Source organism: Bombina bombina, chromosome 1 (genome assembly GCF_027579735.1).
Source record: "Bombina bombina isolate aBomBom1 chromosome 1, aBomBom1.pri, whole genome shotgun sequence".
NCBI classification, from domain to species: domain Eukaryota; kingdom Metazoa; phylum Chordata; class Amphibia; order Anura; family Bombinatoridae; genus Bombina; species Bombina bombina.
Genome location: NC_069499.1, coordinates 1,009,707,989 through 1,009,730,694, shown reverse-complemented (window position 1 = coordinate 1,009,730,694; position 22,706 = coordinate 1,009,707,989).

Here is a 22,706-nt window from a genome sequence, read left to right as displayed (position 1 = left end):
TATAATTAGGAGGAGCAAAACATTGATGACAAAGCAAAACATCAAAAGTGCACTGGATACTGGTGCAGGACCCCCTCTTTTACTATCTACGTATCTGTTCCTGAATTTATTAATTGGGCAGCAAGTACCACTGAGGTGTGGTGAAGTATAACAGTAATGAATGGGATTGCATAAAAGCTCCCAGCATCCCCTAGAAATAACTAATGTCAACCCAGAAATGAACACACACAAGGTGTTATTGAAATGGCAATACGTTTTTGTCTGGTATAGTAAGACTCCAATAACATCTGTACTAAATTTGAATTTGATCTATTAATCTTTGTTTTCTTGTAATTTTTTTGTGATAACGTTACCTGCTCAAATTTCAGGTCTCCGCAGCATCGGAATGATCTTTCCAGTAAAGTTTGTACAGTAGGTACCTTTAGAGTTTCGTCGTGTTCCACTATGATTTGGTAACTATTACTGTCCTGAACCTTGCTGTTACACCTATGGTATCATAGAAGGAAAAGGAAAGCACATTTATCAAAAAGCCAAAAAGTGTTTGTTACTGTACATATATTTGTTTGGATAGTCTTCTATCAAATTAAAAATATACAAGAATTTACTGCAGATCTTATAAAGAAATATTTTATTGTACAGATTCCACTTTTTTAGAAATGTTCATGAATCAGTACTGGTCTTTTTTCTTTGTCTAAATATGGAAATCATTACATTTCTGTGGTATTGTCTACTAAGGCGATCATTCTTCAAGGACCTTTAGACTCTTGGATTAAGGCTATCCCCACAATTTCCTTATGTCTTTTAAACCATTGACAAATTCCGAAATGGAAAAAATCTTAAGTCAAATGATGGGCTAGGTCAATATATTCACAAGCTCCTTAAGAAACAGTGTAACTAATTTTCCTATCACAAAATGTTTTGATTTTTTTTTTTGCTTTGTTTTTTTATTATTATTTGGAGAGCCAGTTTGTATCCTTTCAAAACACCACTAATTGAAACAAAACAAAATCCATAATTATATATACAATCATCAAATGAACAATGATTTAGCTAGATAACGACTGTGGGTAATGTTGTATATGATATCCTTGCTTGCTACACCTGCATCATTATACATCTGCTGCTACATGAGTAATATTGCTATTACAAAATCAAATAACTGAAAAAGTCTTCCCTTGTTTAACTCACACAGTACTATTTTTGGAAAAGTGAAGGGCTAAATAAAAAACACTGGAATGCTTTGTAGTACCTCTAGGCCTTAGGTTGCACAAGCCTGAGATAGAACTTTGCATTTAGTTGACATGTTTACTAAGCAAATCTCTCCTTGTACATGTTATATACTCACAATAACAATAATTAAAAACGACTAGTAAAGAAAGAGGATTTATATACCACCCTGAATATCTTAGCTGTAGGTGGAAATTACCTGATTTTGAGTAAAGGATCCACAGCTAGGACCTGGTGTAATAAAGCACTTAGGAACTCTTCTGGGTCTAAAAAAAGTGGTCACAATAAATCTTTTGCTAAGAATTGAATATATTCAGTTAAATATTTTAAATGGATGCATATAGACCATTTTAGGACCACATATAGGGCTTGATTTATCATTACTATTCTATATTTGCCCCTAAAAATGTGCATGAGATCTAATTCCCTTATTTAACATTAAAAAATGCACCTAAAATTGGGCAGTTCGACAGTAAAATTCTCCTACTCTGTTTCCATTCTCCTTGGAGAACATGTGCTCCAAAAAAGGCTTAAGTTTGATCTTTTTAGGAGTATTTCATATAGTTCTCCTCATTAATTCTCCTAGTTACAAATGTATCATTTATATTCTCTTTATAGGAGAAACAAGAAAACAGCGCATCCACGATTCACAGTAGAGTTTATTCAGGAGACACACCTACATATATAAAATTGCACTTACAAGATAATGATGATAAAAATGCCTGTAGCTCAAAATTTAGCTTGATGGTTATAATCCTGAGCAGTCCATACAGAAGTTTCCTCTTTATGCCGACCAGCAGCTTCCAATTCGACCTCCCTGCTCCGGCTTAAATACAGCAACTTATACAAATACAAAAATTTAAAACACAATATTCCTCATATCAGGGAAATATTGAACACCCAACGCGTTTCCTCTGCTCACAGGCAGACTTTCTCAAGGGACATGTATTGTATGACTGATTCTATTCTCAGACCAAACTTAAACTTTCAAATTTTCCCGCACTCATTACCTGTTTGTGGGAGGGTAACTAGTATACCATATTACCCTTAATACATAGGCACTAGTACCACAAACAGTCACAGAGATGTGCATTCTATGTCTTCACCTATTCCCTAACATAAATAAAAGAGAGAATCACCAGTATGTAAAATATTTTGAAATTATAAAACCTATTACTAAACCTATTAAAAGTACTTTTTTTAAAAAACTAACTTAATCTCACTTATGGTATTTGACCCCCATTTCATATTGCACTTAATTCATACATTTATGCTTCATGAAAATATAAACTTAATAGTCGTAGCAGATGGTAAAAAATAATAATGGAAAAATTAATGTAAGATAAAAGAACCTAATAAAAGATTATACACACTTCCGTATACTTCTCTATTATTGCACCTATTTATGAACATTTGAGAAGTATTTATTTAATTCATGATGCCCTAATTCATAAATGCCTGCAAATCAATATCAATATTCAGGCCTTTTGGTTCCAGGCAATCTAGGCGATGTATCCATTTTGTCTCACATTTCCTAAGTAATAGTAACCTTCTATTTGGACATGGTCCTGGTTTTATCTGCTCTAATACTCTTATAGACAAGTCTTTGTGATTACTGTTATGCACATTATTAAAGTGACTGGATACACTATGCTTGTCAAATCCTGCCTTTATATTTTCAATATGTTCGTACCATCTTCTTTTTATGGTTCTTTTCGTACGCCCTACATATATTTTCCCACATTTACATAGGAGTTGATAAACCACATACGTGGATTGGCATGTTGTTCTACAATTAATGTTGAACTTTTTACTATTATCATAGTTGTTAACCTCTGTTCCTTTAATAATATTGTCACACATACTGCAATTTTTTCTGCCACATCTATATGTGCCTGCTTTCAATTGTAGCCAATTAGATAGAGTTGTGGGCCCATTTGTATTTATATTCCTTCCTTTTATATTTTTCAATTTTGAAGGAGCTATCAGGCTTTTTAGATTTCTATTCTTTTTGAATATTACGTGTGGATTGTTCCCTATATGATTTCTTAGAATAGGGTCACCTGTTAGTATTCCCCAATGCTTTTTTAGTATATTCTTAGCCATTTTTGATCCTTCGTTATATGTTGTAATAAACTTCACTTGTGTATTAATATCTTCTTTCTGTTTATGAACTGAGCTTATGACACCCTGTTCCCTTGGAATTACTAAACATTTTTCTTTTCCTCTTTCTACCAGTTCTTTATTATAACCTTTTTGGATTAGTTTATCCTCTAAAATTTTGGCTTCTTTTAAATAGTCCTCGTCATATGTGCAGTTACGTCTTATACGTCTGAACTGTCCATATGGAATATTGTCCTTCCAGCTTTTGAGATGCCCGCTTTTGGCGTTTAGGAAGCCATTTCTATCTGTCAGTTTCCTGAAATTTTTTGTCGCTACTTTATTATCTTTAATGAAAAAAGTGACATCTAAAAAATCAATAGATTCTTTGTTACTATTGTTTGTAAAATTCAGATTACATTGGTTATTATTCATAAATTTTAAGAACTCTATTGATTCCTCACTGGTTCCTTGCCATATCATTATTATATCATCTATATATCTATAGAAACGGTAAATGTTCTTTTTAAAGGGATTATTGTTCCAGATATATAGGTGTTCATAGTGTGCCATATATATATTTGCATATGAGGGGGCCATGGTAGTACCCATGGCCGTACCCCGAATTTGTTTATAGAAATTTCCCTCAAATTGGAAATAGTTGTACTGTAATACAAATTTCATGGCCTCTGTTAAAAATTCCATATGGATATCAGGGATGTTCCAACCCTCACACATGTGTCTAAAGGCCGATATCCCTAAATCATGTGGGATGTTTGTGTAGAGGGCAGAAACATCACATGATATCCATATGTAGTCAGACCTCCATTCCATTCCTTCTAATTTCTGAATTATATCAGATGTGTCTTTGATATATGATTTGATCGTTTTGACTATTGGCTGTAAATACCAGTCTATATATACTGACAAATTACTACTTATAGAGTCTATTCCAGAAATTATAGGCCTCCCTGGGGGCCTATTTCGATCTTTGTGGATTTTTGGTATATGGTAGAAGGTTGGGATCTTTGGGCAGCAATTATAAATAAATCCAAATTCATCACTATTTATTATTTCATTTTCTTTGGCCTTTATTATATTAGGAGACGTGTATGACATTTTAACAGCAATTTTTATTTCCATGTTTTCTATTAATTTTTCTGACGATAATTGCTGTGTATAATATTTTCTCTTGGTATTTGCATTTATATTAACCCTATTGCAAATTAATACTTGAAAATACCTTAAATTACTCTATCTGGATAATACCCAGGGTCACTATAGACGTGTGCCTCCAATTGCAAACAGTAGCGCTGTTAGTATTCTCTCAAATTTATATTCTCTTACTGTTGAGAATTTTCCTTTTGTTTGATAAATCAAGCCCATAATAATACATTTTTAGTCTAATTTGAGAATTGCCCAGTTCTGTTTGTGTGTGGAAGCTTGAGCGTTAACTCCACTAAAAGTAAGGTTTTTGCGCCTCTCGGGTTGCATTCATATTACAGGTTGAAAGTAAACTGTTTTCACTCGCGTGCTAACCGGACAAGCATAAAAAGCTGAATGTAGGATATTGAGCGTGTTAACGTAATCCCCTGTTTAAGCCAATGGAGCAGAAAAAGTGGTTAAAACCCCTCCTCGCACGCAAACCAAATCGCATATTCTTAAGTGCGCTAAACCGACATGAAAATAAGAATACAAAAAAAATATATGATTTTTTTCGTACTGTACTGTATCTATACCTATATATGTGCATAATTATATATAGGTATAGATATATAGAGATATATAGGATTATCTATTTATAAATACATAAAACATATTCTGTTATGTGCAGAACATTGGAATGACAAATATTTACACTAATTACATAGGTAAAACCTTTAATAAGAATGAATATTGCATAAATATGCTTTTCATTTTTACATCTACTTAACTGCAAAGTACTCCAATACACACACACATATATATATATATATATATATATATATATATATATATATATATACAAGAGAAAAGTAACAAGAGGTGATACAGGACCCTCTGGCGGACGTGCACTCCAGTATTTACTATGAACTCTGATTTTTTTCACTAGTGCTGGACCTATTGCTCTTCTTGTGTATATATATATATATATATATATATATATATACATACATACACAAAATAGAATATTGCTGCACATCCACTTCTATATTAGCTTCATACTTTACTGCTATTTACATTGCTTTTAATCTTAGCTTAAAACTTGTAAGCGAGTGCTGGACTTTTTCTCTGTGTTGTATTAATTTATTTTGTAATTTTCCCTATGGGCCTTGCACCCAGGCTTGTCTGGGGTTAACTGCCTATGACTCTGGAGACAGCACAGCTTCCTGAGAGTGTTATAGCACCCAGGGCTGAGCATGTTGCAGGGTCATGGGATGTGTACCCAGTCCAGTCTGAGAATGTAGTCCCCTTCTGTGTTTTGTATATGTCTAGGGTGATTACATAAGTTTGTGAACCCTGACTTGTTCCCAGTCTGTTTGATTGAGAGTTTGCAGTTGTGTGGCTGTTTTAGGGTTCTAGGTTTTGGAAGAGAGTGGTACCTGGGCTTGTCCCATTTGGCCATATGCGGTAACTAACTCTTCCAGTTTTGCTTTTAATCTTAGCTGAGAGTTTGTAAGTGAGTGCTGGACTTCCTCTATGTGCTGTATTAATTTATTTTGTCATTTTCCCTATGGGCCTTGCACCCAGGCTTGTCTGGGGTTAACTGCTTGTGACTTTGGAGACAGCACAGCTTCCTGAGAGTGCTATAGCACCCAGGGCTGAGCATGTTGCATGGTCATGGGATGTGTACCCAGTCCAGTCTGAGAGTGCAGTCCCCTTCCATGTTTTGTATATATATATATATATATATATATATATGTCTATATATGTGTACATACAGTATGTATTTATTTGTATTTATATGTTTGTAAATACATATATACACATATAAATCCTTTTATATATATATATATATATATATATATATATATATATATATATATATATGTATATATACATATTTACACATGTATATGTACTGTATGTATCTCTAGGTTAGAGCCCTTTGCCTGACTTTTTCATAACACCTGATACCTCATATTTTTGAGCTCTTATAACTTTTTTTGTGACATATTGTTTTTTAATATTTTTTATTAGATGGTGTTAATATGATTGTAAGTATACTTTGTAATCTATTTTTGAAGTATTTTGTGACACTTTTTTTTTTTTTGCAAAACAGTTAACTAGAGCTCAGAAATTGCGGTAAACATTCCAGCGTAAATCATAATTGTACTCAAGCGAGCTCATTTACTTTCAACTCATAATACGAGCGATAAGCCCGACAAGCACAAACACCTGCGATAAACCACTTTTTTTTCCGCAATCTGTTTCGTTTTATGTTTACTTTGATTTAACGTATGTTTTTACTAAAGGAGCACTGCTTAATTTCCCTTTTATACTCATTGCTGTTTCATAACATGTACATACCTTTCTCTTCTGTAACAAATGTGTCACAGCGAAGCAGTCTTCTAAGCTTCATGACATTCTCAGCTTGGACAAGACCGTTCCTGCATAATGACACAAATACCCCAGTTAAAGCCTCTGGAACATCTTATTACATATTGCAAAGCAGTCACAATTTTAGTCATAACAGAATATATACAGATACTGATAGGTGATATTTGCTTGCAAAATCTTGATTTGAGTATTTTTCATAAAAAAGAAAAATGTAAGAAAAAGGGGTCATGATCTCAAGCTGAAGGCTAGTATATTCAGGAGTAATTTGCAGAAGCACTTATTTACAGAAAGGGTGATTGATTCATGTAATATATTTCCACAAGAGGTGGTAATGACAAACACTGTTGGTTCTTCAAGAATGACTGGGAGGATAAGTATAAGGCTATCCTACAAGCTAGATAAGTTTATACTATATTATGAAATAGTGGGCAGACTTGTTGGGCCTAGGGTTCTTATCTTCCGTCAAAATCTTTGTTTCTCTGTTACTTTCTCAGCAGGTTTACCATATTAACCTTAAACTAAAAAAGACAACAAAAGTCCACCCACTTTGCACACAGTTTCATTTCACCTTATCAATCAGCTTCATATTAAACATTAGCTCACATTCAGAGCAGGTTAACATTAGCTACTAGTTCACCTTCCCAGTCAGTGCACAACAACCACCTTCCCATTGGTTTAATATAAACCAGTGTTTCTCAGCCATACATAACACATCTGCAATATGTAAACATTAATTCAAAGCAGGGGCGGAACTACAGGGGGTGCAGAATTCACAACTGCGACCAGGCCCCCGAGGGTGGGGGCCCAGCTTCAAAATTATTATTTTTTAATAAAAAAACGTTGACCTGCCACTTCCTGCACTGATATCATGTGAGTGTGATGTGATGCTTCACTAGTGTCTCTGTCTCTGACTATAGAGGTTAGTGTTTCTGTTTTACCCATTGGTGTTTGTGTGTGTGTATGTATGTATGTGACTGTGTGTGTATTTATGCATGTATGTGTGTGTGTGTGTATATTTGTGGAACCAGCAAATTACAGACCTTGTTACTACAGCATGGGGGGGCGGGGGGTAAACAGTGTCACTATACAGTACCACTATATACAGTACGGGGGGGCTGGACCATGTCACACACTACTGTGGTCACTTTATAAATACCTAATAGACGGGTAGGGTCAGGCCAGCCATCTCACCGGCAGATTACAGACTGTTTCACTAACTCACTATATACAGTACTGGTGGGTTAAACAGTGTCACTATATACAGTAATAGGGGGTCAAACCATCTCACAGACTGTAGGCACAGGGTACCTCCTTGTGCAGACATGTAATCTGATTCACATTATTTATTCTATGTTAAATGTTATATATATATATAAAAAAATATGTATCAAATTCACCTTTTTTTTGGGGGGGGGGGGCTTCTAAGATTCTTGCACCTGGGTCCTGTGGTTTCTAGTTACGCCTCTGATTCAAAGTTCCCCAAAATTGGTAATAAACTATTGTGCACTCAAAACACACTATGAATTATACAGTATATACAGTTTAACGAAGAAAGGTTTTTATGTCCACCTATTCCTTTAACATGCACAGAGTGAAGGCCAGCCCAGATAGGAAGTTAAGATCTGTTAGGGATTTTTGAGGGAGGAATTGAGAAAACACTGATTTGCTGATTTGTGTGATACATTGAATTGCTGCATCAGGGCAAAAGTAATGAAAGGGCAAATGTACAAGTACCACAAGTTGAAAAACAAGGATATAAACCACTAGCTCACCTTTCCAGCAGCTTCACAACAACCACTATCTCATTTCAGCAGGTTCACAACAATCATTCATTTAACTGCCAAGTACCACAAGTTTAAAGAAGGATATAAACCACCAGCTCACTTTCCCAGCAGGTTCACAACAACCATTAGCCTAACTTTCCAGCAGGTACATATCAGCCACTAGCATATTTTCCCAGCTTGTTCACAACAAGAACTATTTAACTTTCCCAAATGGTTCACAACAACCACTAGCTTACCTTTTTCAGGAGGTATATGCCAACCACTAGCTTAACTTTCCAGCAGGTATATGCCAACCACTAGCTTACCTTTCCAGCAGGTATGTGTCAACCACTAGCTTACCTTTCCAGCAGGTATATGCCAACCACTAGCTTAAATTACTAGCAGGTATGTGTCAACCACTAGCTTACCTTTCCAGCAGGTATGTGTCAACCACTAGCTTACCTTTCCAGCAGGTATATGCCAACCACTAGCTTAAATTCCTAGCAGGTATGTGTCAACCACTAGCTTACCTTTCCAGCAGTTATGTGTCAACAACTAGCTTACCTTTGTAGCAGGTATATGCCAACCACTAGCTTACCTTTCCAGCAGGTATATGCCAACCACTAGCTTAACTTCCTAGCAGGTATGTGTCAAACACTAGCTTACCTTTCCAGCAGGTATATGCCAACCACTAGCTTAAATTCCTAGCAGGTATGTGTCAACCACTAGCTTACCTTTCCAGCAGTTATGTGTCAACAACTAGCTTACCTTTGCAGCAGGTATATGCCAACCACTAGCTTACCTTTCCAGCAGGTATATGCCAACCACTAGCTCACCTTTCCAGCAGGTATATGCCAACCACTAGCTTAACTTCCTAGCAGGTATGTGTCAACCACTAGCTTACCTTTCCAGCAGGTATATGCCAACCACTAGCTTACCTTCCCAGCAGGTATGTGTCAACCATTAGCTTAACTTCCTAGCAGGTATATGTTAACCATTAGCTTACCTTTCTAGCAGGTTTGTATCAACCACTAGCTTACCTTCCCAGTAGGGTTACATTACGAAGTAGCTCACCATCCCAGCAAGTTTGTGGCAATCACTAATCCACCCTTCCAGCAGATTTAAAACTGCAATTAGTACACATCCCTCCAGGTTCACAGCAACCACCAGCTCATTTCCCCAGCAGGTTCAAGTAAACCCAGGGGCGGAACTACCATTGGTGCAGCAGATGCAGTGGCACCAGGACCCAAGTGCTGGAGGGGGCCCATAGCAGTGAGTCTTCACATATGCATGTGCAGAAAGTGTACTTTGCTAATACAGGGATGCATTTTATTAGTGCAGGTTCTATCTATCATAAAAATCATAATACAGAACATTATGTATATTATTATTATTGCTTACTACTGAGTTACCTTTTGGGGGCCCAAACCAATTTTGCACTGGGGCCCTCTGTTGAGTAGGTCCGCTACTGAGTAAACCACTAGTTCAACTTTCCAGCAGGTTTGCAACCAACAGCTGATTTTCCCAAAAGGTTCACAACTAAGAGTTCACCTTCCTTGCAAGGTATGTCAACCACTAGTTCACCTTTTTCAGCAAGTTCCCAACAACACAAAATTCCCAGCAGGTTCATGTTAACCACTAGCTCACCTTTCCAACAAGTTCACAACAACCATCAGCTCATCTTCCCTTCATGTCAACCACTAGCTCACCTTGCAAGCAGGTTCACAATATCAATCATATTCTTACTGTTTAAGCAGATTCTCATAATAAAAGCTCACTTTTTCTACACAATATTAACCACAACCTCACATTTTCAGCATATGCACCACGCCAACCACAAGCAGACATACATTATGAACCCCAAGCTCAGCTTCATAGAACACTTGCAATACAAACCCCAGGTTCACCTTCTTAGAGGGTTCACAATATCCTCTCTTAGAACTCGTTGCACTTTGGTGTCACAGACTTTGGTAGAATGGAGGATGTGATCCAATACAGATGAGAAGGTGAAGAGGCTGCAGAGAAAGACAATCAGTTATTGGAAGAAGACCAGATTTGAAGAGGATGGTTCTGTTTCAAGACAGTTTGGATAACCTCACCTAAATAGTGTGGTATCCAAATAACAGGAATTGTAATGTCCTTGAATGCCCTTTCTCAGTCCCACTATCTTCTGAAGGACATCACACTCAGGCACTGGGGAAATATTGTTCAAGGTGTCCTCAATGGCATAGTGATTATCTAGAGTTACAGAATTATTTCAGAATAAGTGATGTGTCTAATAATTAAAGGCAGAAGTTTTGCAATAGAAAAATAATGTTCACATATGAATTATCCAGTTTTATGTATTTTCATTAGGCTTTAAATGGACAGTCTACACCAGAATTGTTATTGTTTTAAAAGATAGATAATCCCTTTAATACCCATTCCCTAGTTTTGCATAACCAACACAGTTATAATAATATACTTTTTACCTCTGTGATTACCTTGCATCTAAGCCTCTACAGACTGCCCCCCCTTATTTCAGTTCTTTTGACAGACTTACATTTTAGCCAAACTGCGTTTACGTCTAGGTAATTCCACATGCGTGAGCACAGTGTTATCAATATGACTCACATCAACTAACACCCTCTAGTGGTGAAAAACTGTCAAAATGCATTCAGCTTAAAGGCGGTCTTCAAGGTCTAAGAAATTAGCATATGAACCTCATAGGTTTAGCTTTCAACTAAGAATACCAAGAGAACAAAGCAAAATTGGTGATAAAAGTCAATTGGAAAGTTATTTAAAATCACATGCCCTATCTGAATCATGAAAGTTTATTTTGCACTAGACTGTACCTTTAAGTTTAAAGGTGACCAAAACTAGAAAAGAACAGCAGATAGACAGCACTGTTCAACCTTACCTTAAACCAGAAAAGGGGTTAAACACGATGTAGAAGTCCTGCCTGTAAAGCATTGCTGGCATTGCGTCTACCTCAGTGCTGGGGTTAAAGCAGGGATAGGCAAGGTGTCCGTACATACTTGCACTGTCTGCCACCCATTTTGTGGAGGGGAGGGAGGAGTTGGACAAATAAATGCTGGTCCTCACTCTTCCTTGACCCAAGCGGAGCCACGCTTAGTAGCGGGAAAGTGAGGGAAGAAGCAAGCTGCCTGCAGTCAACTAACCGTGAGTCGTGACCCATCCCAATTCCTTGATCTGTGCGGCAGCGTGGTGCTGATGTCTGTGTGTAGAAGACCGCTGCCTACTCTGACAAACCTTACGTAACCTAGTAAGTAACCAACCATGATGATCATGCAATTAACATCAAGGTTGCTGGGTTTGGTCAGGAGTTGCAGACTCTCAATATAACAAAAATAAAATAAAAGTTAATTCCACAAGCAGTCTTTATATAAATGTTATTTTAAACTTGTTTAATTAAATGACTAATTTGTATTTGTGGAACTAGACCAGGGGCGTCAAACGTGCAGCCCATTTGACAGCAAAGTGTCGCTCTCCTGACTTATAGAAACATAGAATATGTCGGCAGATAGGAACCATTCGGCCTATCTAGTCTGCCCAATTTTCTGAATACTTTCATTAGTTCCTGGCCTTATCTTATACCTAGCATAGCCTTATGCCTATCCCATGCATGTTTAAACTCCTTCACTGTCTCTACCACTTCTGCTGGATGGCTATTCCACCATGTATCCACTACCCTCTCTGCAAAGAGAGTGTTTTTTGATGTTTTTAATTAAAATGTACCTTGGTGTCCTTCACTAACATCTGTACTTTGGAAAATATCCGCCACAGTCTCGTTCCGTGCCTATCCCTGGGTTAAAGGAACAGTAGTGTAGGGTCGATGGTCTTAAAATTATAGCATTTCATTATTCAACTATTATGGACCTTTAAATAATTGTGTATTATTTGTTTAATAGTGATACATTTAAATGCAGCCCTTAAGGCTTCTAAAATATAGGTCTGCAGCCCTTATATGCTAGGAAGTTGGCCATCACTGGTATAGATAATTCAAATAATTTCCTAAGGGTGCTCATTCATTCATTATAGTAACTTTTATAGAACCTTTTAAAAGATAAAAGTACAAAAAAGTAACAACTGTATTGTCGGGTTGCTAGTTCTAAGATTACATGTGAATTAGAGCATATATTTGTCTGCACTATAATGCCCCTTAAAGTGATAGTAAATCCTGGTGTTTGTGAAACGCTAGAATTTGCCAGTGGTACAAATAAAGGGGATTTTCAGTCATGAAAAAGTCATAAAACTGTGCAAAAAATAAAATGTATAACACTTCGGCTCTCTATTATGTGAGCTAAACTGAAGGTCAAAATTACAGCTGTCAAAAAGCAGATCTGTTAAAGTGCACTGCTCCTAAACAATACGCGAGCTACAAGATGGTGGCGCCTAGTATAAAATGCAGAGCTTTAACTGCTGTATTCTGTAATGAGGTAAAATATAACGCTTTAAAGAGAGCTGCAGGTACAGGAGGGACAACAATAAAATGGTGAGTAATAACTTGCTACTGTACTTGTACCCAGCAGTTTAATGTCCCTTTAAGTATGATTAAAATATTGTGTGCGTCTACGCTTACATGCTTGGGTTTTCTAAGCCAAGTTTTGCCTTTGTTTTTGTCATTCTGAATATAGTAAACATGTGGAAATGATAATTATTTCTCATACACATGTAATTAACCTTCTTGCATAACTAGGAATTATTCTTGCCACTCTAATTACAGATTGGAATGCCGACAAAGGATTCTGGGACAGCTCTTCCTTTGACGTTAGTGAGTTCCAGTCTTATGAATGAAGCATGTTGCTAGGATTCCAATATCACTAAATTGCAACAGGCAACCCCCACATATGTAAATCACTGCTAAAGATACACAAGTACATATTAGTCATTAAAATTGATTATCATCTATCTTTTTGTATCATCTAAAGTGACTATTCAGCTACTTTGAATTTGTCTGGAAATATGCTGTAATGTACCTTAAAAGTTCATTATAGTGCAAACATGACTTGTAGTAATGACATGTAATTTTAGCACTACAAATGGGTTAAACACATAGGTCAAATATTTCATGGGAGCTGAAGAGGAATGCTGTTCCCAAGTGGAAACTGCTAGTGAGCCAATTAGCAGTCACAGATGCATTACCCATGAGCTAGTGGAACAGCCAAGTGCTTTTATATTGTAGTATTGGGACAGTTCCTTTCTTCTACCCAATGACCTCCCTACCCTGTCGTCTCACCTTGATAGTCAGTGCTTGGTGCCATTTCTCTGCAGTAAGGGTGACGCTGTACACTTGAGCTGACTGTCAGGATATCTCCTGCATCAACCTTTAGTCTTTCTGTCACTTCACCACAGGATTCTCCTTCCTATAAACATTGTTTTATGAAAAACATTAGCTACAACATTACGTATTTAGTTATTTCACATTTTTACAGATCTGTATTCAAACTTGGATTTAAAAAAAAATGAAATATAATCTATTATTATTATTATGTCCCACCTGCAATATTCTACCTAACATTACCTTATGAATTATTTCACCATATGGGAGGACTGTTTTAGAATTCAGCTTTTCTAAAAAGATGAAATTCCAAGAAAGATTACTTAAAGGGACATGAAACCCAATTTTTTTCTTTCATGATTCAGATAGAGGGGCCTATCTATCAAGCTCCAAAGGAGCTTGATGCCCCGTGATTATGGCGAGCCTGCAGGCTCGCCAGAAACAGCAGTTATGAAGCAGCGGTCACAAAGACCGCTGCTCCATAACCTGTCCGACGCTCTGAGCAGGCGGACAGACATCGACAGAAATCAATCCGATCGAGTACGATCAGGTTGATTGACACCCCCATGCTGGTGGCTGATTGGCTGCGAGTCTGCAGGGGGCGGCGTTGCACCAGCAGCTCTTGTGAGCTGCAGGTGCAATGCTGAATACAGCGAGCGTATTGCTTGCCGTATTCAGCGAGGTCTGGCGGACCTGATCTGCACTGTCGGATCAGGTCCGCCAGACTATGATAAATAGAGGCCAGAGAATGCAATTTCAAACAACTTTCCAATTTACTTCTATTGTTTAATTTGTTTACTTCTCTTGTAGCCTTTTGCTGAAATGTTTATCTAGGTCAGCTCAGGAGCAACAAAGAACCTAGGTTCCAGCTGCTGATTGGTGGCTGCATATATATACTGATTGTCATTGGCTCACCCATGTGCTCAGTTTGAAACAATTAGTGCATTGCTGCTCCTTCAACAAATTATACCAAGAGAATGAAGCAAATTTGATAATAGAAGTAAACAGGGAAAATGTTTAAAATTGTTCTACCTAAATCATGAAAACAAAATTTGGGGGTTTTACGTCCCTTTAAAGCTTTATATATTCACCACCTTTAGAGTGATAAAATGATGGGGTGCTGAATCTTACACAAAAAATATCCATACACCTAGAGACCTCTCATTTTAAAGAGCCCACTGGATGCCACATAAATTATGCAAATATGGTGTATACATGTATTTTTTTTATATTTTATACTTTGGAAATGCTGAGAAGTTGTTGAGCATTTCTGGGAGTGTTGAAAAAAATGTAAAGTTCCTTATCCTTCCTTGAAATAAATAACATCAGAAATTTGATTAAAAAGAAATGAAGTTAATGCCAGAGTTTAAAGGGACATGACATACAAATTCAAAACTACAAAAGAAAGTAAGAAGCTACACTACACACAAGGCTTGATGATGATAATAATAACTAAAAAATAAACTCTCATAAAAAACAGCAAAATAAAACTTGGTGCAACTACTATAAACAAAACAAAAATATCAAGGAATCCTCCTCACTATTCCTTGGAAACACACACAAACTGATAGGGCTTCACCTACAGTACTGTTAACTGTCATCTACAAAAACAACTTTTTGCAGGAACATTGAATTCCCCAGAATAACACGCAGGACAGTGCTTGATATTGCTGTATTTATTACGTTGCAGGTGTAAGTAAGCCACCATAGACTTATGCTACTGCGCTCATGGTTCCTGACTTCCTTCTGAGCAACTCAATGGTAAGATCGGCTGGGAGTTACTCTCCATATAGTGTCACTGTCTGTGTCACTTTCTGTAACAATCTTCCATTGGTGACCGTGGGAAGGGAGGGGAAGGAAGGGTCAGGACCCTACGCTACGTTAAAGGGACAGGCTAGTAAAAATTAAACTTTGATGATTCAGATAGAAATGGAATTTTAAACAACTTTCCAATTTACTTTACCAACAAATTATCTTTGTTGGTATTGGTATTCTTTGTTGAAAGCTAAACATAATAAGACTCATATGCTAATTTCTAAACCCTTCACTGCATTTTGACAGTTTTACCCAGCTAGACAGTGCTAGTTCTTGTGTGCCATATAGATATCATTGAGCTCACTTCCGTGGAGTTATTTATCTTCACTGATTGGCAGAGGCTTAGATACAAGGTAATCACAGAGGTAAATAGTATATTAATATTCCTGTGTTGGTTATGCAAAACTGGGGAATGGGTAATAAAGGGATTATCTATCTTTTTAAACAATAAAAATTATGGAGTAGACTGTCCTTTTAAACAAGTTTGGAAGGGAGAAGGAGGGATGGGTCGCTACACTACAGAAAGAGGAAATCTTGGTGGGGGTACTACATAACAATTGTGGAGAGGGGAAAAGGACCCCTACACTACAGAAAAAAATGTTAATAAATAAACAAATAAATAAATAGAAACTGGGAACTGACAGACAGCTGCCAGAACATAAGATGACTGCCACTAGAAGGGAGGGTTAGAGAGCTGTTTGGGAGGGATCAGGGAGGTGGGAGGGATGAGGAGGGATCCCTACACTGCAGAACAAAATAATTTAGAAAATAATTAAAAAGCCCTAAACTGCACACTGGCAGACTGTCTGGCAGTCCCTAAAATGGTGGTGAGGAGTGAGGAGGGGGGGTCGCTACACTACAGAAAGAGGAGATCAGGGTGGGGGTACTACATAACAATTGTGGAGAGGGAGGAAGGACCCCTACATTACAGAATTTTTTTAAAATTAATAAACAAATAAATAAATAGAAACAGGGAACTGACAGACAGCTGCCAGAACATAAGACCGCTGACACTAGAAGGGAGGGTTAGGGAGCTGTTTGGGAGGGATCAGGGATGTGGGAGGGTTGAGGAGGGATCCCTACACTGCAGAACAAAATAATTTAGAAAATAATTAAAAAGCCCTAAACTGCACACTGGCAGACTGTCTGGCAGTCCTTAAAATGGAGGTGAGGAGTGTGGAGGAAGGACCCCTACACTACAGAAAAAAATGTTAATTAATAAACAAATAAATAGAAACTGGAAATTGACAGACAGCTGCCAGAACATAAGACGGCTGCCACTAGAAGGGAGGGTTAGAGAGCTGTTTGGGAGGGATCAGGGAGGTGGGAGGGTTGAGGAGGGATCCCTACACTGCAGAACAAAATAATTTTGAAAATAATTAAAAAGCCCTAAACTGCACACTGGCAGACTGTCTGACAGTCCATAAAATGGTGGCGAGGAGTGTGGGTGGGTGGGGGGGGGTTAGAGAGCTGTTTGTGAAGGATCAGGGAGTGAGAGGGTAATCCCTACATTACAATACTATTACCCTTACCAGCTAACTAATTAACTCCTTCACTGGTGTGAACCTCAAAAGTATGGTGCACAGTTGCAATTAGCAGCCTTCTAATAACCAAAAAGCAATGGCAAAACAATGCATATCTGCTATTTCTGAACAGAGAAGCTTTTAAAACCATCCATTTGTGTTATTATTGCTCAAGCGATATGTAAATAATTTCAGTGAAAAAGCTAACAATTATTTTTTAATGGTCACTCTTGGTGGCGAAATGGTGGCATGAAATATACCAAAATAGACCTAAATCAATACCTTGGGTTATCTACTTAAAAAAAATATATATTTACAGTATATATAGTTTTTATAAGTAAATAAAAAACAAGGCTCTATTTCTGTTTAAATGGAGTGATAGCAAAAATACAAAAAAATCTATGGTATTTGGACAAGTTTTCTTTGAAATTCCCAGTAGGGAAGGGGTTAAAGGAACATAGAAATTCTAAAATTAAACTCCCTCATACCAAAGAATGTAATAATGCAATAAAATGATGCTGCTATATATTTTTTAATTGAAGAAATTAACGTTGAAAAGTCCATCGGCTAGATTACGAGTTTTGCGTTATGGTGAAAAAGCAGTGTTATCAGGTTATAACGCTGCTTTTTTACTACCGCTGCTATTACGAGTCTTGCATGTTTAGGGGCACCGCACACTTTTTTTGCCATAAAGCAAATCAACGTACGCAAATTGCGTAAAGTCTTTTTTCAATGGGATTTTCATAGCGCTGATATTACAAGCTTTTCCTGGGAGACCAAAAAGTGAGGGGTACACCCTATACCGTCAAGATTCGTAACGCATTTTAAAGTCAGTAGTTATGAGTTTTATGCTACAAAGCTGTAACATAAAACTCATAACTAAAGTGCTAAAAAGTACACTAACACCCATAAACTACCTATGAACCCCTAAACCGAGGTCCTCCCACATCACAAACACTAAAATAAAATTATTAACCCCTAATCTGCCGCTCCCGACATTGCCGCCACTATAATAAACATATTAACCCCTAAATCGCCGCACTCCCGCATCACAAACACTAGTTAAATATTATTAACCCCTAATCTGCTGTCCCTAATATCGCCGCCACCTGTCTACATTTATTTACCCCTAATATGCCGCCCCCAATGTCGCCGCCACTATACTAATGTTGAAAAAGGTTTTTAAGGTTGAAAAAATCCTATTGGCTGATGCAATCAGCCAAAAGGATTGAGCTTCAATCTTATTGGCTGATCCAATCAGCCAATAGGATTGAGCTTGCATTCTATTGGTTGTTCCAATCAGCCAATAGAATGTGAGCTCAATCCAATTGGCTGATTGGATCAGCCAATAGGATTGAAGCTCAATCCTATTGGCTGATTGCATCAGCCAATAGGATTTTTTCAACCTTAATTCCAATTGGCTGATAGAATTCTATCAGCCAATTGGAATCTAAGGGACGCCATCTTGGATGACGTCACTTAAAGGAACCTTCATTTGTTGGGAGTCGTTGTAAGAAGAGGATGCTCCGCGCCGGATATCTTGAAGATGGAGCCGCTCTGCGACGGGTGGATGAAGATAGAAGATGCCGTCTGGGTGAAGACTTCTGCCCGTCTGGAGGACCACTTCTGCCGGCTTGGATGAAGACTTCTCCTGGCTTCGTTGAGGACTTCTTACCGCTTCGCTGAGGACTTCTCCCGGCTTCGTTAAGTATGGATGTCGGCTCTTCAAAACTGTAAGTGGATCTTCGGGGGTTAGTGTTAGGTTTTCTTAAGGGTTTATTGGGTGGGTTTTATTTTTAGGTTAGGGTTTGGGCAGCAATAGAGCTAAATGCCCTTTTAAGGGCAATGCCCATCCAAATGCCCTTTTCAGGGCAATGGGGAGCTTAGGTTTTTTTAGGTAGGATTTTATTTGGGGGGTTGGTTGTGTGGGTGGTGGGTTTTACTGTTGGGGGGTTGTTTGTATTTTTTTTTTACAGGTAAAAGAGCTGATTTCTTTGGGGCAATGCCCCGCAAAAGGCCCTTTTAATGGCTATTGGTAGTTTAGTTTAGGCTAGGGTTTTTTTTTATTTTGGGGGGGCTTTTTTATTTTGATAGGGCTATTAGATTAGGTGTAATTAGTTTAAATATCTTTGTTTTTATTTTGAGTAATTTAGTGTTTGCTTTTTTAAAAATTTAGGTAATTGTATTTAATTTAGTTAATTGTATTTAATTTAGGTAATTTATTTAATTGTAGTGTATGGTTAGGTTTTTTTGTAAGACAGGTTAGGTTTTATTTTACAGGTAAATTTTTATTCATTTTAGCAAGGTAGTTAGTAAATAGTTAATAACTATTTAGTAACTATTCTACCTAGTTAAAATAAATACAAACTTGCCTGTAAAATAAAAATAAACCCTAAGCTAGATACAATGTAACTATTCGTTATATTGTAGATAGCTTAGGGTTGATTTTATAGGTAAGTATTTAGTTTTAAATAGCAATTATTTAGTTATTAATAGTAGGTTTGATTTAGATTTAATTTAATTATATTTAAGTTAGTGGGTGTTAGGGTTAGACTTAGGGTTATGGGTTAATAACTTTAGCATAGTGGCGGCGACGTTGGGGGCAGCAGATTAGGGGTTAATAAATGTAGGTAGGTGGCGTTGTTAGGGGCGGCAGATTAAGGGTTAATAATATTTAACTAGTGTTTGCGATGCGGGAGTGCGGCGGTTTAGGGGTTAATATGTTTATTCTAGTGTCGGCAACGTTGGAGCGACAGATTAGGGGTTAATAAGTGTAGGTAGGTTGCGGCGACATTGGGGGCGGGAGATTAGGGGTTAATAAATATAATGTAGGTGTCGGCAATGTTGGGGGAAGCAGATTAGGGGTTAATAAGTATAATGTAGGTGTCGGCGATGTCTGGAGCGGCAGACTAGGGGTTAATTAGTGTAATGTAGGTGTCGGCAATGTCGGGGGCGGCAGATTAGGGGTTAATAAGTGTAAGATTATGGGTGTTTAGACTCAGGGTTCATGTTAGGGTGTTAGGTGTAAACATAAATTTTGTTTCCCCATAAGAATCAATGGGGCTGCGTTACGGAGCTTTATGCTGCTTTATTACAGGTGTTAGGCTTTTTCAGCCGGTTCTCCCCATTGATGTCTATGGGGAAATTGTGCACAAGTACGTACAACCAGCTCACCGCTGACTTAAGCAGCGCTGGTATTGGAGTGCGGTATGGAGCACAGTTTTGCCCTACGCTCACTTCTTGTCTTTTAACGCCGGGTTTATAAAAACCTGTAATGCCAGGGCTGTAGGTAAGTGAGCGGTGACAATAACGTGCAAGTTAGTACCGCACCCCTCATAACGCAAAACTTGTAATCTGGCCGCATGTTTTTTAATGTATCATTGGGAACTATTATTAATGTAAGTTTTTTACACTGGCTTTATAAATCAATTTGATTATCATCATCTTAACACTTGACTGCATCTTCACAACAGATTTCAGTATTGATCAAGTCGGTTATATAGTACTCAAAGTCTTACTAAAACAATCTACATTTGGTTATGAAAAGCCAGGGAAAAAAAAGGATTAAAATCAACCATAAATTAACCACAGTCAGAATACAGCAATAAATTAAATGAATTGCCTGATTACTTAAAGGAACGTGGAACTCACAATATATCTATTATGCATATGAAAGAACAGCAGTCATTTTGTCATGAAAAAGGTAAAAACTGTTTCAATTTAATGTTAAAGGTCAAAACTGAAATCCGAATGAATGCAATTTTAAATAGAAGCATTTTTGCTGTATATTTACATTAGGAAAAATACTTCTAGTAAAAATGATTATAGTTTCAGTGGCATACACACATATGCTATGTGTGACTAGAGGGTTCAAACACCGTGTCTGCTCAGAGAGCTGACACAGTGTGTATGGTGTCAGTGATGACTAAAATTGTGTCTGTGAGCAGGCATGGGGGGAAATTTATCAAGCAGCCGATGCTACTTGCTCCGTGACGAAACATAAGTAACGAAGCAGTGGTCGTAAGACCACTGCTCCTTAACTCATCCACCATCTCTGAGGTGGCGGACTACAATCATCCCGATCAGATACGATGAATGACACCCCCTGCTAGCGGCCAATTGGCCATGAATGTGCAGGGGGCGGCATTGCACAAGCATTTCACCAGAAATGCTTGTGTAATGTTAAATGCTGTCAGTATTTAGCGATGTCGGGCGGACATTATTCGCTACATCAAATCATGTCCGCCTGCCATTTGTTAAATTGGCCTCATGGTGTTTAAATACTGGTGCACAGGCACTCACAGCACATTTGCTCATGCCACTTAAAAACAGTAATAACTTTTGCTTGAAGTATATTGCAAAAATGATTGTATTTAAATTTGAAATGCACCCATGACCTTTATATTCCTTTAACCTAATAGGAAGGAAGTGCATTACTTTGTACAACTAAATCTCGGAGTTCTATCATTTTTTGATACACATTCGATTTTGCTACCCGGACACTGCGCATGCACTAATTCCATCAGCACGTTCCTCAGATGATCCTAAAACAGCTGTTGAATGCACTGACGTATCACTGACGTAGCAAAACCTAACAGAGAGGATCTTTACTCCCCACATTCTTCTTACAGGTTATGTGTGCCTTCGCGCATTGAAGCTCAAATGACTGCGGTTGCTCTCAGAGAGAACGAGGGGGGGTAGCAAAAGGTTGTTTTATTCAGAACAGGGAGGAAAAGCACTGTAAAACATATTTTAGATGGTGCAAAGAAAAATGATCAGGTCCCATTAATGTCTTCTAGAAGTTCTAGTACAACTCATATAAAATGGTCTCTACTAATAGACTATTGTAATAAGGAGCAGAAAACAAGCAAGTTCCATAAATATGATTTTACACATTACTAAAAATGTAATCATTAATATCAAGAACAGGTACTCACCAGTAATTCCACCTCAATCCGTAGCTTGGCGAGTTCTGCCAATCCGGATTTTTCGGTGAGCTCCCATATTGCTGCAGCCACACCAACCATGACGTGACCCTTACACCGTACCCTTACTACATCGCTGATCTGCAAGCCACACACAGCCAGAAACAGCTTCTCATTGGCCAAGAGACGGAGTCGACTATTCAGAGATTCAATCCCATAGAGGAAGGCAGCATCTCTCCGAAGCAGTATTCGTATCTGATTCTTCCTCACCACAACTTCAGGCCGCCCTGGGAGATCAATAATTCGGCCACGTGTTTGCTCTGCATCCCTTAAGATACCCATGGAGCCACAGACCACCTTGTGCTTGCCAGCTATAAACTCTCGAAGTACAATAAATGGTCGCCAAGATTTTACTGTGGATCCCATTTTGCTGAACATTCAAACCTAAAAGGATTTGTAAATAATAAATTAAATCAGTCTCAATAATTTATTAATAAATAAATTAAATCAGTTTAAAGGGATACTAAAGCCA